We start from the raw sequence: 23,889 nt of genomic DNA on the forward strand, positions 1-23,889 counted from the left end.
GGGACACAATCCCACTGCGGCGGCCAGACTGGGCCCCACAGGACTGAGTCTGTGAACTGCCTCTGGTGGTTCAGCACTACGATCCACACTCCTACCACCCCACCCCCCCCAGCCGGTTTGGAGCAACGCGGAGCAGGAACATAATCCCGCCGGCCGCCGCTGAACTACAGCGAACATATGAACCTACTGGGACCCGCAGGCCTGAGTCTGTGAACTGACTCTAGCGGCTTCGCTCTAGGAACAGCACTCCCACCACCCCACCCCACCCCCAGCCGGTTCGTAGCAACGCGGATCAGGGACACAATCCCGCCGGCCACGGAGGCAGCTGGACTGGGCCCCGCAGGCCTGAGTCTGTGAACTGCCTCTAGAGGTTTGGCACTAAGACATTGGCAGCGCTTAGTGCTGAGTTCCAGCTTTGAGACAGAGGAGAGAAGCGGTCCAGTTTGGTTCCAGACACCGGTAGGACCACAGAGGAGGACAGCAGCCGCCATTTCGGAGAGATGATGTAATCACCCCCATGTTCTACTGATCTCAGCTCATTCAGCTACGGAACAGGTGATTTCAGGCTGGTTTTTGACTGCGTCTAGCAGTCAGATTTCTTGCTCAGGCTTGGGACTGGGTATCTTGTGGAGAATACTCCTAGAGACTCGTGCCTGGCAAGGCGTGCGCCGGGCACTGAGCAGCTGGATTCTGGTTACCGGGGCTAACCTGGCCCAGGTCTGAGGAAACTGCGGAGACTGCCGGTGGAGGCCATCTCCAAGTGGAGGGTGCGCTGAGCTTGGGGCGACTGGGTTCTGACTCCTGGAACAGTTTTGGCCTGGGGCTGGGGAACTCGTGGGGGTCGCTCGCTGGAGCCAGCTCCCAGCGGAGAGTGTATCGGGATCCGAGAGGCGGGGTTCTGGCTACCGAAGCTGCTTTGGCCCAAGGCTAGGGAACCAGCGGTGACTACTTCTCAGTCAGGCTATTGCTGGGTGCTGTGGGGCAGAGTGGAGCTTCCACCTGCGCCCAGAGCAGGCCAAGTGACCCGCCGGCGTGGTACCATGACACACCAAACCCAGCTGGGGCTGAAGAGAGTAGCCGCCCACGCCTAGAATAGGACCAGCGACACCGCAGCGCGGTAGCCAAGTAACCTCATTTGGAGTAGTGGCTGTGCAGAGCTGCCATCTGAGCAAGCAGGGCAGGCAGACCTGAGGCCCACTGGCAAGACAGGCCAGGTAGCTTGCCAGCGTGCTGGACACATAACACTGAGGCAGTCGCGTCACACTAGTTGGAGTGGGGGCAGAGCAGGGTTGCCGCCCGAGTCTGGAGGGAGCCCAGTGACCCGTTGGAGAGGTAATCAGGTACCCCCATTGGGAGTGGGGTCTGTGAAGAACTGCAACCCACCAGCCTAGAGGCCTGCCAGCGTGGTAGACACGTCACACCAATTGGAGTGGGGACCCAGCAGAGCCGCCACCCACATCCAGATCAGGACCAACGACCCCAGGGCGTGGTAGTTATGTTACCACAATTGGAGTGGGGGCAGAGCAGAGCCGCCACCCATGCCCGCAGGGGGGGCAGACCTGCTACCGATCAGCGTGGTAGACAGACCACCCTAATTAGAGGAGGAGCACAGCCACTACCCGCCCTGCAAGGAAGGCTTCCCAACTATACAAGAGCAATATAAATAAATAGGGGGTAAATTTCAAAAACACAACAGTTGCACCAAGCAGAAAGAAACGCAAGCAGTATGAAAAGACAAGGAAAGAAAGGATCACAAGCAATGCAGGTCAACTCAACTTTAGAAGACGTAATAGCTGCAACAGATGGAATGTCAGATAAAGAGTTCAGGATATATATGCTTCAGATGATCTGGAGTCTCAAGGAAGACATGAGACAGCAAAATCAGACAATGAAAGATCACATTGACAAACAAATCCAGGAAGTAAAAGATCAATTTCACAGGGAGATAGAGGTAATAAAAAACAAACAAATAGAAATCCTAGAAATGCAGGAAACAATAAACCAACTTAAAAACTCAATTGAGAATACTACCAGCAGAGTAGATCACTTAGAAGAGAGAACATCAGACAATGAAGACAAAGTATTTCAACTGGAAAAGAACATAGACAGCTCAGCAAGTCTGCTAAGAAACCATGAGCAGAACATCCAAGAATTATGGGACAATATCAAAAGACCAAATTTAAGAGTCATTGGGATACAGGAAGGCACAGAGCTCGAAACCAAAGGAATAAATAGTCTATTCAGTGAAATAATACGAGAAAACTTCCCAGACTTGAAGAATGAGACAGAATCCCAAATCCTAGAAGCCTACAGGACGCCGAATGTGCAAAATCATAAGAGATCCACACCTAGACACATTATAATGAAGATGTCCAACATACAGAATAAGGAGAGAATTTTAAAAGCTGCAAGAGAAAGAAAGCAGATTACATTAAGGGGTAAACCAATCAGGATAACAGCTGATCTCTCAACACAGACTCTGAAAGCTAGAAGATCCTGGAATAACATATTTCAAACACTGAAAGAAAATGGGTTCCAACCAAGAATCGTGTATCCGGCGAAATTAAGCTTCAGGATAGAAGATGAAATTAAAACATTCCACGATAAACAAAAGTTAAAAGAATTCGCAGCTAGAAAACCATCTCTTCAAAAAATCCTTGGCAAAACATTACAGGAAGAGGAAATGGAAAATAACATTGATAACCAACAATGGGAGGTAGGACAGTAAAGGGGGGAAAGTAGTCAAAGAGGATAACAAATCAGGTTTAGTAACATCAATAAACAAATATGGCTAGAAGAACAAACCATATCTCAATAATAACCCTAAATGTTAATGGCTTAAACTCACCAATTAAGAGACACAGGCTAGTAGAATGGATCACAAAACAAGACCCAACAATATGCTGCCTACAGGAGACGCATCTGATAGGAAAAGATATTCATAGACTGAAGGTGAAAGGTTGGGAAAAATCATACCACTCATATGGACTGCGGAAACAAGCAGGAGTGGCCATACTCATATCTAATAAAATAGATTTCAAGCCAAAGTTAATCAAAAGGGATAAAGAAGGACACTTCATACTGCTCAAGGGAACCATACACCAACAAGACATAACAATCATAAATATATATGCCCCAAACAATGGTGCTGCTATGTTCATCAAGCAAACTCTTCTCAAGTTCAAGAGTCTAATAGACCACCATACAATAATCATGGGAGACTTCAATACACCTCTCTCACCACTGGACAGATCTTCCAAACAAAAGTTAAATAAGGAAACTATAGAACTCAATAACACAATTAATAACCTAGACTTAATTGACATATATAGACTATACCACCCAACATCAAGTAGCTACACTTTTTTTCTCAGCAGCACATGGAACCTTCTCAAAAATAGACCATATATTATGTCACAGGGCAACTCTTAGACAATATAAAGGGGTAGAGATAATACCATGCATCTTATCTGATCATAATGGAATGAAACTGAAAATCAATGATAAAAGAAGAAAGGAAAAATCAAGCATCACCTGGAGAATGAACAATAGGTTGCTAAATGATCAATGGGTTTTAGAAGACATTAAGGAGGAAATTAAAAACTTCCTGGAGTTAAATGAAAACACAGACACAACATATCGGAATCTATGGGACACATTGAAAGCAGTTCTAAGAGGAAAATTCATTGCTTGGAGTTCATTCCTCAAAAAAAGAAAAAAGCAACAAATAAATGATCTCATACTTCATCTCAAAATCCTAGAAAAAGAAGAGCAAAACATCAGCAAAAGAAGTAGAAGGCAAGGAATAATTAAATTCAGAGTTGAAATTAATGAAATTGAAACAAAAGAAACAATTATAAAAATCGACAAAACTAAAAGTTGGTTCTTTGAAAAAATAAATAAAATTGACAGACCCTTAGCCATGCTAACAAAGAGAAGAAGAGAGAAAACCCAAATTACTAGCATACGGGATGAAAGAGGCAATATCACAACAGACACTTCAGAAATACAGATGATAATCAGAAATTATTTTGAATCCTTATACTCCAATAAAATAGAAGATAGTGAAGGCATAGATAAATTCCTTAAGTCTTATGATCTGCCCAGATTGAGTCAGGAGAATATAGACAACCTAAACAGACCAATAACAATTGAGGAAATAGAAGAAACCATCAAAAGATTACCAACTAAGAAAAGCCCAGGAACGGATGGGTATACAGCAGAGTTTTACAAAACCTTTAAAGAGGAAATAACACCAATACTTTTCAAGCTATTTCAGGAAATAGAAAAAGAGGGAGAACTTCCAAATTCATTCTAAGAGGCCAACATCACCCTGATTCTGAAACCAGACAAAGACACTTCAAAGAAAGAAAACTACAGACCAATATCTCTAATGAACCTTGACGCAAAATCCTCAATAAAATTCTGGTGAATCGGATTCAAATACATATCAAAAAAATTATACACCATAATCAAGTAGGATTCATCCCTGGAATGCAAGGCTGGTTCAATATACTGAAATCAATAAATGTTATTCACCACATCAATAGACTTAAAAATAAGAACCATATGATCATCTCAATAGATGCAGAAAAAGCATTCGACAAAGTACAGCATCCCTTTGTGTTCAAAACCCTAGAAAAATTAGGGATAACTGGATCATACCTCAACATTGAAAAGCAATCTATGATAAGCCACAGGCCAGCATCATTCTGAATGGAGAAAAATTGAAGGCATTCCCACTAAGATCTGGTACAAGACAGGGATGCCCTCTCTCACCACTTCTGTTCAACATAGTCCTCGAAACACTGGCCAGAGCAATTAGACAGACAAAAGAAATTAAAGGCATAAAAATAGGAAAAGAAGAACTTAAATTATCACTGTTTGCAGATGATATGATTCTATACCTAGCAGACCCAAAAGGGTCTACAAAGAAGCTATTAGAGCTAATAAATGAATTCAGCAAAGTGGCAGGATATAAGATCAACACGCATAAATCAAAGGCATTCCTGTATATCAGCGACAAATCCTCTGAAATGGAAATGAGGACAACTACTCCATTCACAATATCCCCCCCAAAAATAAAATACTTGGGAATCAACCTAACAAAAGAGGTGAAAGATTTATACCATGAAAATTACAGAACCCTAAAGAAAGATATAGAAGAAGACCTTAGAAGATGGAAAAATATACCCTGTTCATGGATAGGCAGAACTAACATCATCAAAATGGCGATATTACCAAAAGTTCTCTATAAGTTCAATGCAATGCCACTCAAAATCCCAATAGCATTTCTTGTAGAAATAGATAAGAGAATCATGAAATTCATATGGAATAATAAAAGACCCAGAATAGCAAAAACAATGCTAAGCAGGAAGTGTGAATCAGGCGGTATAGTGATACCAGACCTCAAACTATACTACAGAGCTATAGTAACAAAAACAGCAAGGTACTGGTACCAAAACAGGTGGGTGGACCAATGGTACAGAATAGAGGACACAGTAACCAATCCACAAAACTACAACTATCTAATATTTGATAAAGGGTCTAAAAGCATGAAATGGAGGAAGGATAGCATCTTCAACAAATGGTGCTGGGAAAACTGGAAATCCATTTGCATCAAAATGAATCTGAATCCCTATCTCTCGCCATGCACAAAAGTTAACTCAAAATGGATCAAGGAGCTTGATATTAAAGCAGAGACACGGCATCTGATAGAAGAAAAAGTTGGTTATGATCTACATACTGTGGGATTGGGCTCCAAATTCCTCAATAGGACACCCATAGCGCAAGAGTTAACAACTAGAATCAACAAATGGGACTTACTCAAACTAAAAAGTTTTTTCTCAGCAAAAGAAACAATAAGAGAGATAAACAGGGAGCCTACATCCTGGGAACAAATCTTTACTCCACACACTTCAGATAGAGCCCTAATAACCAGAATATACAAAGAACTCAAAAAATTAGACAATAAGACAACAAATAACCCAATCAATAAATGGGCCAAGGACCTGAACAGACACTTCTCAGAGGAGGACATACAATCAATCAATAAGTACATGAAAAAATGCTCACCATCATGAGCAGTCAGAGAAATGCAAATCAAAACCACCCTAAGATACCATCTCACTCCAGTAAGATTGGCAGCCATTAGGAAGTCAAACAACAATAAGTGCTGGAGAGGATGCGGGGAAAAGGGCACTCTTGTTCATTGCTGGTGGGACTGCAAATTGGTGCAGCCAATTTGGAAAGCAGTATGGAGATTTCTTGGAAAGCTGGGAATGGAACCACCATTTGACCCAGCTATTCCCCATCTAGGTCTATTCCCAAAAGACCTAAAAAAGCATGCTACAGGGACACTGCTACATCAATGTTCATAGCAGCACAATTCACGATAGCAAGATTGTGGAATCAGCCTAGATGCCCTTCAATAGATGAATGGATTAAAAAAAGTGGCATTTATACACAATGGAGTATTACTCTGCATTAAAAAATGACAAAATCATAGAATTTGGAGGGAAATGGATGGCATTAGAGCAGATTATGCTAAGTGAAGCTAGTCAATCTTTAAAAAACAAATACCAAATTACCCCTTTGATATAAGGGGAATATACAAGGACAGGGTAGGGACGAAGAGCTTGAGAAGAAGATTTACATTAAACAGGGATGAGAGGTGGGAGGGAAAGGGAGTGAGAAGGGAAATTGCATGGAAATGGAAGGTGATCTCAGGGTTATACAAAATGACATATAAGAGGAAAGGAGGGGTAAGACAAGATAATACAAATGGAAGAAATGATTTACAGTAGAAGGGGTAGAGAGAGAAAAGGGGAGGGGAGGGAAGGGGAGGGGGGATAGTAGAGAATAGGACAGACAGCAGAATACATCAGACATGAGAAAGGCAATATGTCAATCAATGGAAGGGTAACTGATGTGATACAGCAATCTGTATACGGGGCAAAATTGGGAGTTCATAACCCACTTGAATCAAACTGCGAAATATGATATATTAAGAACTATGTAATGTTTTGAACGACCAACAATTAAAAAAAAAGAGGGAAGAGGTTTAAACAAGTTTAGCTATTAGTGCTAATTATTTATAAGCAATATAATTACATGCAAACTGTTTGAAATTTGTTTTGTTCCAATTTTGTTTTAATTTACCCAGACATTCACAGTGTTTTACTTTACCAGTAGAAAAATTTCTTAGACCCTTATCTATAAATCACACCTGACAGAAGCTGAACTCCTAGCAAGTCCTTTATCAGTGAAAACCTAAGGAACAAAAGAATTTTAGACCATTTTATATTAACAAAATTATACACATTGTAACATTTAAATATCTTTTAGTTAAGATTGCTTGATATTTCTATATTTAATAGATGATATTTAGCACTTTAACTTCATAAATTAATAAGAATCTTCTTTAATAAAGACATGTAAAATTAATCCCATTTATCTTAAATTTATCTTATTATTAAAAAGTAAAAGCCAAGACATCAAACAAATGTAGATAATAATATTCAACATCTCTTTTCTGTTGAAGAAAATTGTTAGATGCAATGTATAGTATATTTTAGACATTTCACATTAATCAGCAGTTTATTAATTAACTGACTACCTAGAAAAACTTGTGAGTCAGTAATGTTGAAGCCATCTTTACATTTATCTGTTTATCCAGGTTAAACGGAAATTATTTGTAAGTTACTTGAATTAATTAAAATATATTTGGACACATTTTAATTTTAATTTTAATTTTAATTTATGACAACTCATTTATCTATATGCCAATTTTTAATTTCATATACATAAAAACATAGCACAAATACAAGATAGTGTGTTCATGCATACACAAATTAGACAAATAAACAAAAAATTATAACTTTTTCAGGTAGAGCTCTATAGGTTGGAAGTAATGGTATAGATTTTTATCAATGCTTTTCTTTGCTCTAGCAATTAAAATAAAGCCAATAAGATTTTTACATTATGACTTTAAATTAGAATTAAATTTTATAGATGGAAATATCAGGTTTGAAATCTGGCAACCATGTGAACACTGAAATAAAAGATTTCAGGTTTGCCAGCTTTATCCCTACGACTGCCAGACACACTCTTGGCATCACCCACTCTTGAAATTTGCCTTTAAACAAAGAGAGTACAAAACTCCTCCATAGTTAGATAAAATAAGACTGATTAGAAAAATACAATAATTTTAAAAGACCAGACATTTAAAGAATACAAATAAACAAAAAAATATAAAAATTTTTGTTAAAAAAAACTTGTACTTTTAGAATCTTTCCATTTCTCTCTCCTGAAGCTATTGAAATAGAGAAGGCCTTATTAACAAACCAGCATGGTTGTCAATTCTGCAGGATCAATTCAGAAGCTCTGGTTGCTTTTTGTTGTTGCTGTTGTTGATGATGATGATAATGATGAACCTTTATTTTATATATTTGTATGTGGTGCTGAGAATCAAACCTAGGGCCTCACACATGCCAGGCAAGCACTGTACCACTGAGCCACAACCCTAGCCCTCTGGTTTGTTTTTGCAACCAGGCAGCACCCAGCAGTTTCTAGCCAAATCACCATTAAAATATTTCCTTCTGGAGAAATCTTCAGAAAGGTTGAAAATTTTTTCTAAAAACATTGCCAGAATTTTATCTTTTTCCTCTTCTTTATCCTGTCCACACTCAGAAGACAAAGACTGTTGCTGAGAAGTAGAGGGCTAGGAAAATGCCAGAGGCTGAAAAGCCTTAGCTAACTTTTTGTAGCCTTTAAAATCAGAAACTGAGATAGAAATCAAACATTGTATGCTATTACAAGATGAGTGAAGACAGTTTCTATTCCACAAGATAAATGACCACAAGATAAACTCTCCCATGTGGATTTTGTCCAGTCACATGGTAAGTGGTACCAAGTGCCTCCCAAGAATCTGCATCTACTGCTCTTTTCTTAAGGATACAAAGACAAGTTTGAAAATCAAATTCTAAAATTTGCGACAATTGTGCCTTCTTCATCCAAAGCATAAAAGAGCTTTCTTTTCTTAGTTATAGTTTCAGAAAATATTGAAAGTTTTATACCAGGCTGACTAAACAATTTACTCCACCCCTCTCTATAATTCAAAAATTATGTGGCATCCCTTTTAGGAGGAGTGGCCAAGCTCACCTAAAATTTCTCATTCTGAATGCCTCAAGGACAGATCCCTGTTCAAGCATCAAATTGTCACTGGGTCCCAAAAAAATGAGGGATCATATAACCACATGGAGGAGTGAGCTGGTTGGGAAATTAAAAATCTGAAATAATATTTAGAAACAATGACAAAATACAAGAAAAAATAATTTCACAGTGGGTGCCTGGTGAGTGGGTCAGATCTGATGAGTCCAATCTCTAAGAAGGAGTAAGGCTCTGTATGATTTATTTAAGGGGAAGCACATTAAAGGGACATATTGTCAGGAAAGGATTTTCTTTTTTTTTTTTTCTTTTTATTTATTTATTTATTTTTAATGTTGGTTGTTCAAAACATTACATAGTTCTTGATATATCATATTTCACATTTTGATTCAAGCGGGTTATGAACTCCCATTTTACCCCGTATACAGCTTGCAGAATCACATCAGTTACACTTCATTGCTTTACATATTGATATACTCATGTCTGTTGTATTCTGCTGCCTTTGTCAGGAAAGGATTTTCAAGGTAAAAAAAAAGTGGGCAGCAACAGGTGAATTGGGAATTATATATTTATGTGACATATTCTTCTTCCTCTGGACAGCTGGCACCTCAAGGTTATTGAGCTGTGCCAATATTTCTTTTACTGCAGAGCAGCAGGCATCTGAATACAAAATAATCAGACCCATAAATCCCATGCCATGCATGCAATCTGCACCATTTACAGCAGCCACCTGCAACTGGTTATGTCTTTCAGCACCATTATACTGAGAGAAACCCAAAATGGCTATGGAGTTTAAAGCAATGATTCATTGGTAGCTCCCAACAGCCCTAAGAATCAGAAGATGTACTATGAACTGTGTCTAACAACAAAATTAGGTATCTTGTGTAGAAAATAGAAGTGAGGTATACATGAAATTTATTTGGTTACAGCTTAAGTGGTTCAAAACTTTCCCACATGAACTGAAATTCAGTGTTAGCTTTCCATTATTGTAACAAAATACCTGAGTTAAGCAACTTCAAAGGAGTTCCAGGGGTTTCAGTCCATGATCTTTTGGACTCATCACTTTGGGACCTGTGTTAAGGCTGAACATCATGGTGGGAAGCATGTGGTTGTACAAAACTTCTCACATCATGGTTGCCAGGAAGCAAAAGAGACCAGAGAAGAAAGGTCAGGATCCCAACATCCCCTTCAAGGACATGTGCCCAAAAAACGTAACATGCTCCAATGAGGTTCTGCCTCATAAAGTTTCTATCACCTCCCAGTGGTACCAGAGGCTGGCAACAGGCCTGCATCACATGGCCTTTAGGGCCATATGAGATCCATAGCACTCAGCTACTGTGATGGAACTCCATGTTTATTTGGTCTATTGAATCTATGCAGGAGTCTAGGCCAAATTAATGGCTTCCCAAACATTTTATTTCAACATCCCTAAGTCAGTTTCACTACATCATGTATGCCCCTGAGCAGTGCCTTCCCATTATTCTGGATGTGGTATGGATCTAGGGTCTGACATCTTTATTTTTGAGCCTGAGAGGAGGAAAAGCCTCTTGGAACATTTCAATTAGGAAATGTTTTTTTCTTCCAGGTTACACAGAAAGCTTACTTCAGTTAAAAACAGGGTTATAAGATGCAATTATAATAAATGTATGTCTGGAAATTTGATAAATACTTTCAAAGACTCAATTGTATGATAGAATTTTAAAATATAACAGCAATTTGTAGATCCATCATTTTTGTCTAAATAGTACCATAATAGTGAATGAACTCCAGACATTACATTTCAGTTCACAAACCAACACAATTTTTATTTGTAAATAAAAAAAGGAAAAAGAAAAAAGAGTCCCAAATAGATGGTAAATTTTCCCATTATTATACATAATGTTATCTACTGATATTTCACTGGCTGATTAAAGTCACAGAAAAAAGCTTAAATTCAAAGCTGTAAAGTCTACAATTCTTGAAAGACATAGCCTGACCAGGCTGGCCCTATGAAGATAGAAAAGAAACATTTTGTCCTCATCAAAAAGATCATGGTCCATCTATTCAGTCAGGATTATAAATTTTCATTAATGTTCTGTCAGCTTCTTGTCACTATAACAGATACTTGAAATAATCAAATTATAAATAGAAAGGGTTTCTTTGGCTCACACTTATGGAGATTTCACTCCATGATCACTGGACCCCATTACTTTTGGGCCTGTAGAGAGGCAGAACTTAATAGTGAGAGCATGTGTTGAACAAAATTATTCACCTTTGAGAGTATACTCCCAATGACCCAAAGACTCTCCTCTAGGCCCCACCTCTGAAAGATTTATCTCCTCCCCAAAGCACCACACTGGGGACCAAGCCTTGAACACCTGGGCCTTTGGGGGACTCTCAAGATCCAAACTGTGGCAGTCTCTTAAGTACAAAAATTAATCTTCTGCATCTTTGTCTGGAAGAGTAGGGAAGACTATTCAAAATAGTTTGGGCTCAAATTTCTATAACACTTTCAATCTTCTTGCAAATTCACACAAACCTCTTCTTCTTCTAGATATCTAAGAACAAAATTATCAGTAAAACACTCTAGCATTATATAGTAGGAACAGAAACTGGGCCACTAAAACAAAAATAATCTATTATGGGACAAAAGTAAAGGACAGGGTAGAGCACTAATACAATACCAGGATATTGTTGGGGATATATTTTCATCATCCTTTAACTTCAGATGTGTTTTCCCCTGATCTGGTTAATTTCTCCTCCATGAGTGAGGCACCCAATCTAGATTCTTGGTTTTCCCTTATCATTCATGGTCTCATTTGTAGGAGCACTAGGGGTCATGCATGTTTTGGCATTTTGTCATCTGGGTAGGATTCTGTGGGTCCAGGGCTATTATTTCTTTATCCAAAAATATGTTCATTTAGGTCAATCCTGTTTTTTTTTGGTTTGGTTTCTTTCTCTCTGGTATTACCACATGAACCATACACAGACATAAGTAATACACTCAACAAGAGCTAATTAATGTAGCTTATTGTGTTTAGCTGTAGAAGACATTAGTCAACCCCCAAATTTTGTCTTATTTTCTCTGTCATCTTAAATATCTCAAACTTATTAGTTGTACTAAAAGCTCATACTTTTTTCATTCTAGCAGTAAAGACAAGTGAAATTATTTCTTGGTAGAAGTTTTAATCCAAACATTGCTTTAAAACAATGCTGTTTGTGCTTGCTTCAGCAGCATATCTACTAAAACAAAGGTGTGACTGCCATGTCAACTTGACACTCAAATATATCTTCTGAAGCCATACTTCAAATAAGTGCAAGTTCTTAAAATAAAGACAATAGCAAAGTCATATTTTGACATAAATTTTGTATAACTATCCTGTGTCAAACCCAAAAGCTTTCACCCAGAAAAGACAGCAAAATATGTATAAATGGTTCAACCAGAGAAACAGAATGAGTAGTGTGTGTGCATGTGTGTGCGTGTGTGTGTGTGTCTGTATGTGTGTGTTTTTGTTTGAGTATTTACTGGGGCTTGAACCCATGCTTTTATACAAGATATGCTCATGCTTCCCAATGGGCAAAATCCCTAGCCCTACATTTTCATTTGTGATGTAATCATATTTGTCTTTTCTTTTGTTCCCGTATTTTTAGTGTCAATCTTAGAGACCATGACCAAAGAATAAAGCTATCATTTCTCATAGGATTTTCATAGCTTCAGGACTTAGTTTATGTTTATTCTCTACTTCAAGTAATATTTACATATGTGTGAGGTAAGGATCTAACTTCATTCTTTCAATGTGAACAATAAGTTTTCCTATACTATTTGAAGAAGCTGTGCTTTCCGCATTGTATACTTTGACACCCTTGATGAAGACCATTTACCCATATACAAATGGGTTTATTTCTTTCTGACTGTTCTGTTTTATTGGTGTGTGTGTTGGTATTCATGCCAGTACCACACTTTTAGATACTGTGGACTTGTAAATGTTGGGGTTAGAATTTGGAAGATCTCTTAGTTCTTCCATTTCAAGATTGTTTTGGCAATTCATAATATCTTGAAATTCCATATAATTTTTTTCCTATTTATACAAAAATGAAACCGAGAGTTTGATAAGGATTGCACTGACTCTGTACAGCACTGTGAGTTATATGGAAATATTATCAATATGAAGTCTTTCAGTCTTTGAGCACAAGATACCTTATACTTATTTGTGTCTCATTCAATTACTTTCAACAATGTTCTGAAATTTTGAATATTTGAATCTTGTTATCTTCTTGTAAGTTTGTATTTTATTCTTTTTGATGCTTTTTGTAATGAGATTTATTTCTTTATTTCTCTCTTTTACTGTCTATTGGTATATGATTTTTATCCTATAATTCTGATGAAATTTTAAATTAGTTCTGATAGTTTTGTGTGGAATATTTATGTTTTTTTTTTAGCCTGTGCAATCATATCATCATAGTGAACACAGAATTTTACTACTTCTATGCTAATTTACTTGTCTGTTATTTCTTTCTCTTGCCTACTTGCTCATAGAACTTCTAGTACATGTTGAATAGAAAGGGCAATACTGGGCATCTTCGCTTCCTTTGTGATCTGAGAGGAGAGGCCTCCAGTCTTTCACTGTTGAGTTTGGCTTCAGCTGTAGCCTTTTCTTATACGGTTTTCATTATGCTCAGACTGTTTCCTTCTACTCCTTGTCTGTTAATTGTTTTTATCATGAAATAGTGTTGAATTTTTTCAAGTGCTTTTCCCTCTGGCAACAACTGAAATAATCTGTGGTTTCTGTTGTTCCTCATATGAATGTAGTACATTGTATTGATTTTTCACATGTTGAACCAGCTTTTTATTTCAAGAGTAAGTTCTGCTTGAACATGGTAAAGAATTTTTTACTTATTATTCTTTTCTTTTCGTGTGTGTGTGTGTGTGTGTGTGTGTGTGTGTGTGTGTGTCGAGGATCAAATCCAGCACCTCATGCAAGTTAGGTGAATAACCTTTTACTGAGCTATATCCCCAGACCTATAATTTTAACAGTACATTGTTGAGTTTAGTTTCTTAGAATTTTGGTGATGATATTCTTACCAGATTTTTCAAAATTTGTTGGTCTATATTTTTCTTTTCTTGTAGTGTCTGGCTCTGAGTTCTGGGTAATTTTGACCTTGTAGAGTGAGTTTGGAAGTATTCCTTCCTGTTAAATATTTTTTAAAGAGATTGAAAACAGCATATGGCATTTATACAAAAATGTATGGCAGAATGGTCCAGTGAAACACTGGACACTCAGGGATTTTCTTTCTTTGGTAGTTATTGACCATTGATAAAAATCTCTTCAAAATTTAAGGGCCTGTGCAAATTTTTTATTTCTTCACATGTTTAGTGTTTGCATGCTATGTTTCTTATAGCATATTAACTTCTGTGGTATCCATTTTATTGACATATAATTGCACGTAGTAATTTCCTTAATGTTTAGCAATTACAAATATACAGAGGTAATGCCTTGCATCCTATCAGTTCATAATGGAAAAAATAGAAATTAGTAATGAGATAAAAACAAATCATTTCAATATCTGGAGATAAATTATAAGCTTTGCATGATGAATGGGATCATAGAAGAAACCAAGGGAGAAACACAAATTCTTAGAAGGAAATGAAAATAGAGGTACAACATATCAAAATGTCTGAGAGAGACATTTTTTGAAATGGGGTGCCTACATTAAAAAATTAGAAGGATCCTAAATGAATAATATAATGTTACACCTCAAAGCCCCAGAAAAGGAAGAACAAACTAATTCCAAAATCAGTAGAAGACAGAAAATTATAAAGATCAAAGCCAAAATTAATGAAATTGAGAATGTAAAAGATACCAAAGATCAATGAAGTGCAGAGTGGGTTCTTTCAAAAGATAAATAAGATTGAGTATCCCCAACTAAAAGAGAGAGAAGACCCAAATCGACAAACTTAAAAGTGAAGAAGAAGATATCATCACAAACACTTCTGAAATTTAGAGCATCATTAGAAATTATTTTGAAAATATATACTCCAATAAACAGGAAAACCTAGAAGATATTAACAAAATTCTACACACATATGATCTATTCAAATTAAACCATGAAGATGCAGAAAACCTAAATTTACGAATATCAAGCAGTGAGATAGAAGCAGCAAGCAAAATTTTTCCAACAAAGGAAAGCTCAAGATCAGATGGATTCTCAGGTGAGACTTTCAAACTTTTAAAGATGAACTAGTGCCCCTCCACTGAAAAACAAAACACACACTGGATGCAATACTGCACATATAAAATCCCAGCAGCTTGGGAGGCTGAGGCAAGAGGATTGCAAGTCCAAAATCAACCTTGGAGCATAACAAGACTGTATGCAACTTAACAAGACCTTGTCCCAAAATAAAAGGTAAAAAAGGACCGGGAATTTGCTCAGTGGTTAAGCACACAGGCTTCAATCCCTGGCCACCCACCCACTCACCCAAAAAAGAAAAGAAATAATGCCAAACTTCCGCTAATGATTCCTTGAAATAGGAAGGGAAGAAATATTCTCAAATTTATTAGATAAAGCCAATATCATACTGATGTCAAAATATGACAAAAATACATCAAGGAAATAAACTACAGACCAATATTCATGATCACATAAGCACAAAAATCCTTAATAAAATATTAGCAAAGCATATTCAAAAACACATCAAGAAAATAATACACCATAATCAAGTGAATTTTATCACAGGAATGCAAAGTTGGTTCAACATACACAAATGGATGAATGAAATTCACCACATAAATAGAATTAAGAGCAAGAATTAAGGCAGAAAAAGCCTTTGACAAAATATAGCACTGATACATGTTAAAAACTCTGGAAGAACTAGGGATAAAAGGAATTCACCTCAACATTATAAAAGTTATATATGACAAATGCAAAGCAGCAACACCAAGCTGTATGAAAAAATTATGAAAATGTTTTCTCTAAATCAGGAACAAGACAAGGATGTCTGCTCATCACTCTTATTTAATAGAGTTCTTGAAACTCTAGTCATAGCACTGAGGCAAGTGAAGGAAATTAAAGAGATACAAATAGAAAACAGACAAGTCAAATTATCTCTGTTTGTGACATGATCCTATATCCACAAGACTCCAAAAATCCATCAGAAGCCTTTGGAGCTGATAAACAAAATTAGCAAAGCAGCGGGATACAAGATCAGCATACTGAAATCAATAGCTTTCCTATTCTTGAATAATAAACCAGATAAGAAAGAAATCAGGAAAACTATTCCATTCACAATGACCTAAAAAATTTGGGTAGGGGGGATACATGTAATCAAGATGCATGAAAGGAAAAAAAAAATTAATTGAAACCCTATTCCTCACCCTGAGCAAAACTCAACTCAAACTGGATCAAGGATTTAAGTACTAGAATAAAACCCTGTGCCTAAAAGAAGAAAAAGTAGGTGCAAATCTTCAGCATTTCAGCCTAGGAAATGACTTTCTTACCAAGATTCCTAAAGCACAAAAAGTAAAATCAAGAATCAACAAATGGGATGGATTCAAACAAAAAAGCTTCTTTGCAGCAAAGGAAACAATAACACAATGAGGGAGCCTACAGAATGGGACAAAATCTTTACCACATGAACCTCAGGTAGAGCATTCATCTCTAGAATATATAAAGAACTCAAAAAACTTAACGCCAAAAAATAACAAATAACCCAGTCAATAAATGGGCAAAGGAAATCAACTGGCACTTCACGTAAGACAAAATACAATCAATCACAAATACATGAAAAAAATGTTCAACATCTTTAGCAATTAGAGAAATGCAAATCAAAGATACTCTAATATTTCATCTCACCTCAGTCAGAATGGCAATTATCAACTATACAAGAAACAATAAACATTGGCAAGGATATGAGGAAAAAGGTACAGTCAAACATTCCTTGTGGGAATGAAAATTGGTGCAACCAATGTGGAAAGTGGTATGGAGATACCTCAGAAAATTTAGAATGGAACCATCATTTGGTCAACTTATGTCACTCCTTGTTTTATACCAAAAGACTTAAAATCAGCATATTACATTGAAACATCCACACCAATGTTTATAGCAGCTCAACTCACACCATAGCTAAACTTGGAACCAACCTAAGTGCCTTTCAACAGATGAATGGATAAAGAAAATATGGTGTGGGTTTCTATAACACGTACAACTAAAAGAATGAGAAATTATACTCCATCTATGATGATGTATTAAAGTGCATTAAATGTCACAAATAACCAATTAAAATAAAATTTTAAAAAAGTTTCTGCCCAACAAAGGAAAAAACAGAGAGCCTACAGAATGTAAGAAAATATTTGCCAGCTACTCTTCTGATAAGTGATTAATATCCAGAATATATAAATAACTCAAAAAAACTTAACACTAAAAAAACCCCCCAAATAACCTAATTAATAAATGTGCAAAATAACTAAACAGATATTTCTCAAAAGAAAAAAATACAAATGGCCAAAAAATACAAGAAAAAAAATGTTCAATATTGCTAATAATCAGGGAAATGCAAATCAAAAGTACATTGAGATTTCATCTCACTCCATTTAGAATGGCAATCATCAGGAATACAATATTAATAAATGATGAGGAGGAAGTGGGGAGAAGTGTAAACTCATATATTGTTGGTGGGTTACATATTAGTACATTTACTCTGGAAAGCACTATGGAGAATCCCCAAAAGACTAGAAATCGAACAACCACATGATCCAACTATTTCATGTCTTTATATTTATCCATAAAGAACCAAAATCAGCATTCCAATACAGGGGCCTCAATGTTTAGAGCAGTGCCATTCACAATAGTCAAGTTATGAAACCAGCCCAGGTGCCTATCAACAGATAATGAAAATGTGGTATCTAGATGCATGGAATTTACTCAGCCATTAAGAAGAATAAAATTATGGCATTTGCCAGTAAGTAGATGGAACTGGAGAACATCATGCTAAGTGAAATAAGCCAGGCTCATAAAGCTAAAGGTTGAATGTTTTCTGTCATTTCTCACAAAGAACAAAGTAAGGGGGAAAAAGAGAGAGGGGGGGACACCATGAAAATAAAAGGGAGCTAATGGAGTATAGGTACGTACTTGGGAGTAGGAGGAGAGACAGAAAAAGGGAGAAACCATGGAATGAAACTTAACAAATTATGCTCTGTACATATGTCAGTATACTTCAGTGAATTTTACTTGCATGTATACCTATAAAGCACAAGTATAATAATACAATAAATAGAAGGAAGATCAGAAGAATAGAAAAAATTGGGGGGAAGGACAGGGAATGAGGAAGTAGTGAGGACTTCATTGAAGCAAATTTTATTCCACACTGTATGATTATCTCAAAACCAACCTACTCTTATGTGCACTAATATATATAAAACATTAAAAATTTACTTTTCATTTATGCACCTAACTTAAAATTATGTCTGATTGGCACATATAACATAGAGTTTTCTTTCAAACAACTTTAAGATAATTTTAATAACTATAATGTACTCATAAAAAGAAAAAGATAATTTTAAAAATTTCATGGTCATTTGGAGGTTTATAATTTCAGTCAGTCTTAGCTGGAAGGCAAATATCTGATATTAAGTTCTAAACTTATCTGAATGTTAAAAAAGAAAAGAAAAACAAAACAAAACAAAACATAAAAGAGCTTAAAAAATACTGACTATTCTTGTCTGGAATTTTGGTCATTCTGGGTTATCTACAAGTAATTGTTAAAAGTAAATAAACTAAATAAATGTAATTGAGATATGGGTTTATAACTGTGTTCTTCATGTACAGTCTAAGTTATGTGACAAATATAAAACATGAGTTATTTCTAAGAAAGTTTAAATACTGAAATATTAGTAGCTAAATAGTGGGTATTTTTTAAAAAAATTATTTGTTCATTTTTACATACATGACAGTAGAATGTATTTTGACATTTTATACATATGTGGAGTATAACTTCCCATTAACTTATGGCTTCTTAAATCCTATAGAGAACATATATTTGAGTCTATTAATAAAATGTGTTCTCATCAGTTGTTGGTGTGGGGAAGAATATGGGTTTTCATTAATAAACAAAGTGACTTAAACAAAATATCTGGGGATTAAGGACCATAGGGAGCTATACTTTGGTTTTATAACTTCTGAACTAAACACGTTGGTGGAAAGAGTAGGTAGAGCTCACAATCTAAGGATCTTATTGTTAGTCTATCATGCACACATCAAGAATCCAGATATCATATAAGATTTTTAGTTAGATGTGAGCAGTTTATGGCAATCCATGAAGAATCCACAGTCAAACGGATTTTCAGAAGGGCTTCCCCTCTTCATCCAACTTGCCTTTCACATGGGACATGGTACTTGAATTCTGAACTTCAAGACATCTGTACTGTTGTCCCCTCTGGGCTTACCTCTGGACACTTTCTCTATTCTGGATGGCTTGATGACCTAAACAGGGAAAACAAGAACTGTTTATTTTCTCCCATAAGATTGGACTATGGGGCTGGGGTTGTGGCTCAGTGGTAGAGCACTTGTCTAACACGGGCGGTACCCGGGTTGGATCCTCAGCATCACATTTTTAAAAATAAATAAATAAAGGCATTTGCTGGTAGCAGGCCTGCCTTGGCCCCTGGGGACTCAACCCCCAGTCCTTTGTTCTGCATGTCAATGTGGCCAGCTCACAAGGCCGTGACACGGGCTTGTGGTTTCCTGTTTATCTGCCTCGAGCACATGTGTCTCACGGGAACATCTTGACCTGTTCAGAGCCTCCTGATAGGGGACGGTGGCGGTAACCCAAGGACGGCAGTTATTACTCTTCCCTCCTCACTTTTGAGTGATTTCCCGCAGCTGTTACAAAAGATATATAAGGGGAACAAATTTGGCAATAAAGGGCTTCCTCCTGGATGAAGAACCTTGGTGTCCTGTGTGTTTCTTAACCCTGCCGTCCCTCACCAGACTTGGCTTGTGTTGAAGAAATGAATATGAAATTCAGTGAATGAAGATGAGGGTGGAAAAGCAGGAAGGGTTCTGATCATAAATGGCACTGGGTATCAACCTGTGGTGATCCTACAGCCAAGGGAAGTTAGGGAAGGTTTTTTGTTTGATCATTTTACATCACGGAATTGTTAAAAAGTCAAACTGAGTTCTATAAAGCCTAATCAGATACATAGAAAGAGAACAACAATAAAATATAAAGTTTTTCCAAAAGGTTATTAATTTACTTACACACATGAGAAATACATCTATCCATCTATCACCTATCTTCTTCATCCATTCATCTATAAATAAATACTTGAATGGTGGATTGGGCTGCCCCTCAGGACCACACTGACATCCATGGAATTTTGTCTTTTTTTCATGGAAGATGGACTCAGCTGTAAAAGAACACATCTGCTCTCAATAGACAGTACTTGAAAGAAAAATGAAGTGAAGGGTGTGTTACCCCTGTAAAAATGGCAAATTAAGCTGGGAATAATAAACCAAAATGGCCTGCCTTCTGCAGAGTGCCATGATGTCCCATGATTGTGACTGAGCATCATCGAATTGTTTTTGGTTCACAAACAATTTGAGGTTGGCCTTGCAGTCTGTTGTCCAAATTTTGTTGAAAGTGATGGGTTGCTCTCAAAGTTTGATTTGCAGAAAAGACCCAGGTGCTGCATCATGGCTCTGACTTGGGTTTAGTGAAGCCCCCCTACTGAGCAGGGGCTAACACCCTTCTTTTAGTGTGCATGCAGGAGCACTCTAGTTCATTATGTTGACTTGTGGAATGTGAGTCCCTGCCCTTCTTTTCCCCATCAAGTAAAATTCCAATGAATAATTTGGTATGAAAGAAGTGACAATGCCCTTTCCCTAAATGGATGCCTGAATGAGGTGGAAGAACATCTTAGATGAGATTAATTCAAAATGAGTTTATTTAAAAAACTAACAAAAATGATTTGTAAATCAGGTAGCCTTCAGAATCAGAACAGAATCTAAGAACAGTGGACAATAACATAATTAGCCAGCATTTATAGGAAACAGAAGTGAGGTAAAAAGACAATTTAATTGTTTACAGCTGAAGTGATTTAAAAGTTTCCACATGAACTGAAACTCAGTGCTAACTTCCCATTGCTGTGACAAAATACTTGACTTAACCAACTTCAAAGGAGTTTCAGAGGTTTCAGTCCATGATCCCTTGTTCTCATCCATTTGGCTCTGTGGTAAATCTGAACATCATGGTGAGCAAGTGGTTGAATAAAACTTCTCACATCATGGTAGCCAGGAAGCAAAAAGAGACCAGAGAAGAAAGGTCAGGATCCCAACATTCCCTTTAAGCACATAATCCCAAAGAACTAATGCTCTCCTGATGTTTCTCCCACCTCTCTGTGGTACCACAGCCTGGCAACCCAACCTGCAGCCCATGGCTTTTAGGGCCATTTGAGATCCATAGCACTCAGCTGCTGAGATGGGACTCCATGCTGATTTGGTCTGTTTATTCTATTTCAAAGCCTAGGCAAAACCAATGGCTTCCCCCATGTTTTATTTCACAACCCTAAATCAGTTTCTGCACATGATGTAAGCACCAGAGTAAATGCCTTTCCATGATCCTGGATGTGGTGTGGATCTTGGGTTCTACCTCTTCATTTTTGAGCCTGATAAGAGAACAAGCCTCTTGAAACATTTCAATAAGGAAATGGGTTTTCCTTTAAGTTTTACAAAAAGTATATTTCAATTGACAAATGGGAACTCTCCCATTACATGAGTAACATGAGTAACATGAGTAACAGGCTGAGGTGAACAGCAGGAGTCCAATTTCCATATGAAATGTAAAGCTTAACATAATCATATCATCTCAATGGCTAGCTGGCAGTCACCTAAACCAAAAGTGCCATGTATCATAATACTTTTGCTGTGGCTCCTAGCAAAAAGGATTCTCAGATGCAATTATAATAAATGTATATCTAGAAATTTAATAAACATTTTTCAAAGACTCAATTGGATGATACAGTTTTAAAATACAACAGAAGTTTTGTAGATTGGTCATTTTTGTCTAAATAGTGCCATGGTAATAAATAACTGCAAACATTACATTAAATTCATAAATGCAATAAAATGGTTATTCATAAATTTAAAAAGAATAAATTGCCTAATAGATGATAAATCTTTCTCATTATTACACACATTACAATCTACTTATATTTTATTGGTTGATGAAAGTCACAAGACAAACTTAAATTCAAAGCTCTAAAGTCTACTATTCTTGAAAGACATAGCCTGGCCAGCCAGGTCCAATGAAGATATGCAAAGAACATTTTGCCCTCATAAAAGAAACCATGGCAAACCTATTTGGTCCAGGAGAAAGGCTGCACTTCATGGTGACAGCATGTATTGAAACAAAACCACTCACCTTAGTCCTGGGTTGTGGATCAGTGGTAGCACATGCCTAGCATATGTGCAAGAGGCACTAGTTGGATTCTCAGTACCGCATTTACATAAATGAATAAAATAAAACCCAAAATCACTTGCCTCTGAGAGCACACCCCCAATGACCCAACAATTTTCCCCTAGGCCCCATGTCTGAACATTCATCATTTCCCAAGAGCACCACCCAGGGGAACAATTCTTGAACAATTCTTGGGGGACTCTCAAGTCCAACTATGGCAATCTCTTAAGTAAAAAATAAATAAATAAAAATTTAAAAAAAAATAATAATAGGCACACAGCCATCCATCCTTCCCTTTCCCTTTCTCCCCCGTCCTTCCTCCTCTCCAGGCCCCCATCTCCGCCATTGGCCCAGCCGCCAGCTTGAGTTCCTTTAGCTATGAGCCTAGACTTCTTACAAGCGGCGCTATGTGGTGACTCCCTGGGTGCACATCTCCAGCGCACGCAGCGGCTACAGCACCGCGCGCTCCACTTACTCCAACTACTTGGCCCCTGTGTCCTCCTGGCTCTCGGTGCGCCGCAGCTACTAGTCCAGTTCCGGCTCCTTGATGACAGCCTGGAGAACCTAGACCTGAGCCAGGTAGCCGCCATTAGCAACGACCTCAAGTCCATCCGCACTCAGGAGGGAGAAGGTGCAGCTCCAGAACCTCAAAGACCGCTTTGCCAGCTTCATCGAGCGCGTGCACGAGCTGGAGCAGCAGAACAAGCTGCTGGAAGCCGAGCTGCTGGTGCTGTGCCAGAAGCATTGGGAGCCGTCCCGCTTCCGGTTGCTGTAGGAGCAGGAGATTAGCCACCTGCGCCTGGCGGGGTACGCTACCAAGGAGAAGCAGGTGCTCCAGGGCGAGCGCGAAGGGCTGGAGGAGACTCTACGCAACCTGCAAGCATGCTAGGAAGAGGAGGTGCTGAGCCGCGAGGACGCCAATGGCCGCCTGATGGAGACGCGCGAAGGCACAGAGGAGGCGGCGCTGGCCCGGGCTGAGCTCCAAAAGCATATCCACAGCCTGATGGACGAAATCGCTTTTCTAAATCTCCAAAGCCTCATTCTGTCTCAGCCTTTCCTTCTCTCTTTTTAGGCTTCCCTTCTCCTTTAGAACTTGTTCTTATCTTCATTTCTCCACCCTTCTCTACCTCTATTTTCTCTCTCTCTCTCTCTCTCTCTCTCTCTCTCTCTCTCTCTCTCTCCCCCCCCTCGCCCTCTGTCTATCATTCCTATCTTGCCATCCCTGGTCTCCCTGGGTACCCTGCCAGCGCCCCCAGTCCCACCCACCTGCCAAGGCGCCGGTGGCGCAGAGC

The 23,889-nt window shown here is 38.0% G+C and overlaps 1 pseudogene; it reads left to right on the plus strand.

The window, feature by feature from the left end:
• Window positions 1-23,669, plus strand: part of LOC144255079 (neurofilament light polypeptide pseudogene) — a 30,137-nt pseudogene extending 6,468 nt beyond the window's left edge.
• Window positions 23,670-23,889: the final 220 nt, after the last annotated feature.

This window comes from Urocitellus parryii, chromosome 5 (assembly GCF_045843805.1).
Source record: "Urocitellus parryii isolate mUroPar1 chromosome 5, mUroPar1.hap1, whole genome shotgun sequence".
NCBI lineage: Eukaryota > Metazoa > Chordata > Mammalia > Rodentia > Sciuridae > Urocitellus > Urocitellus parryii.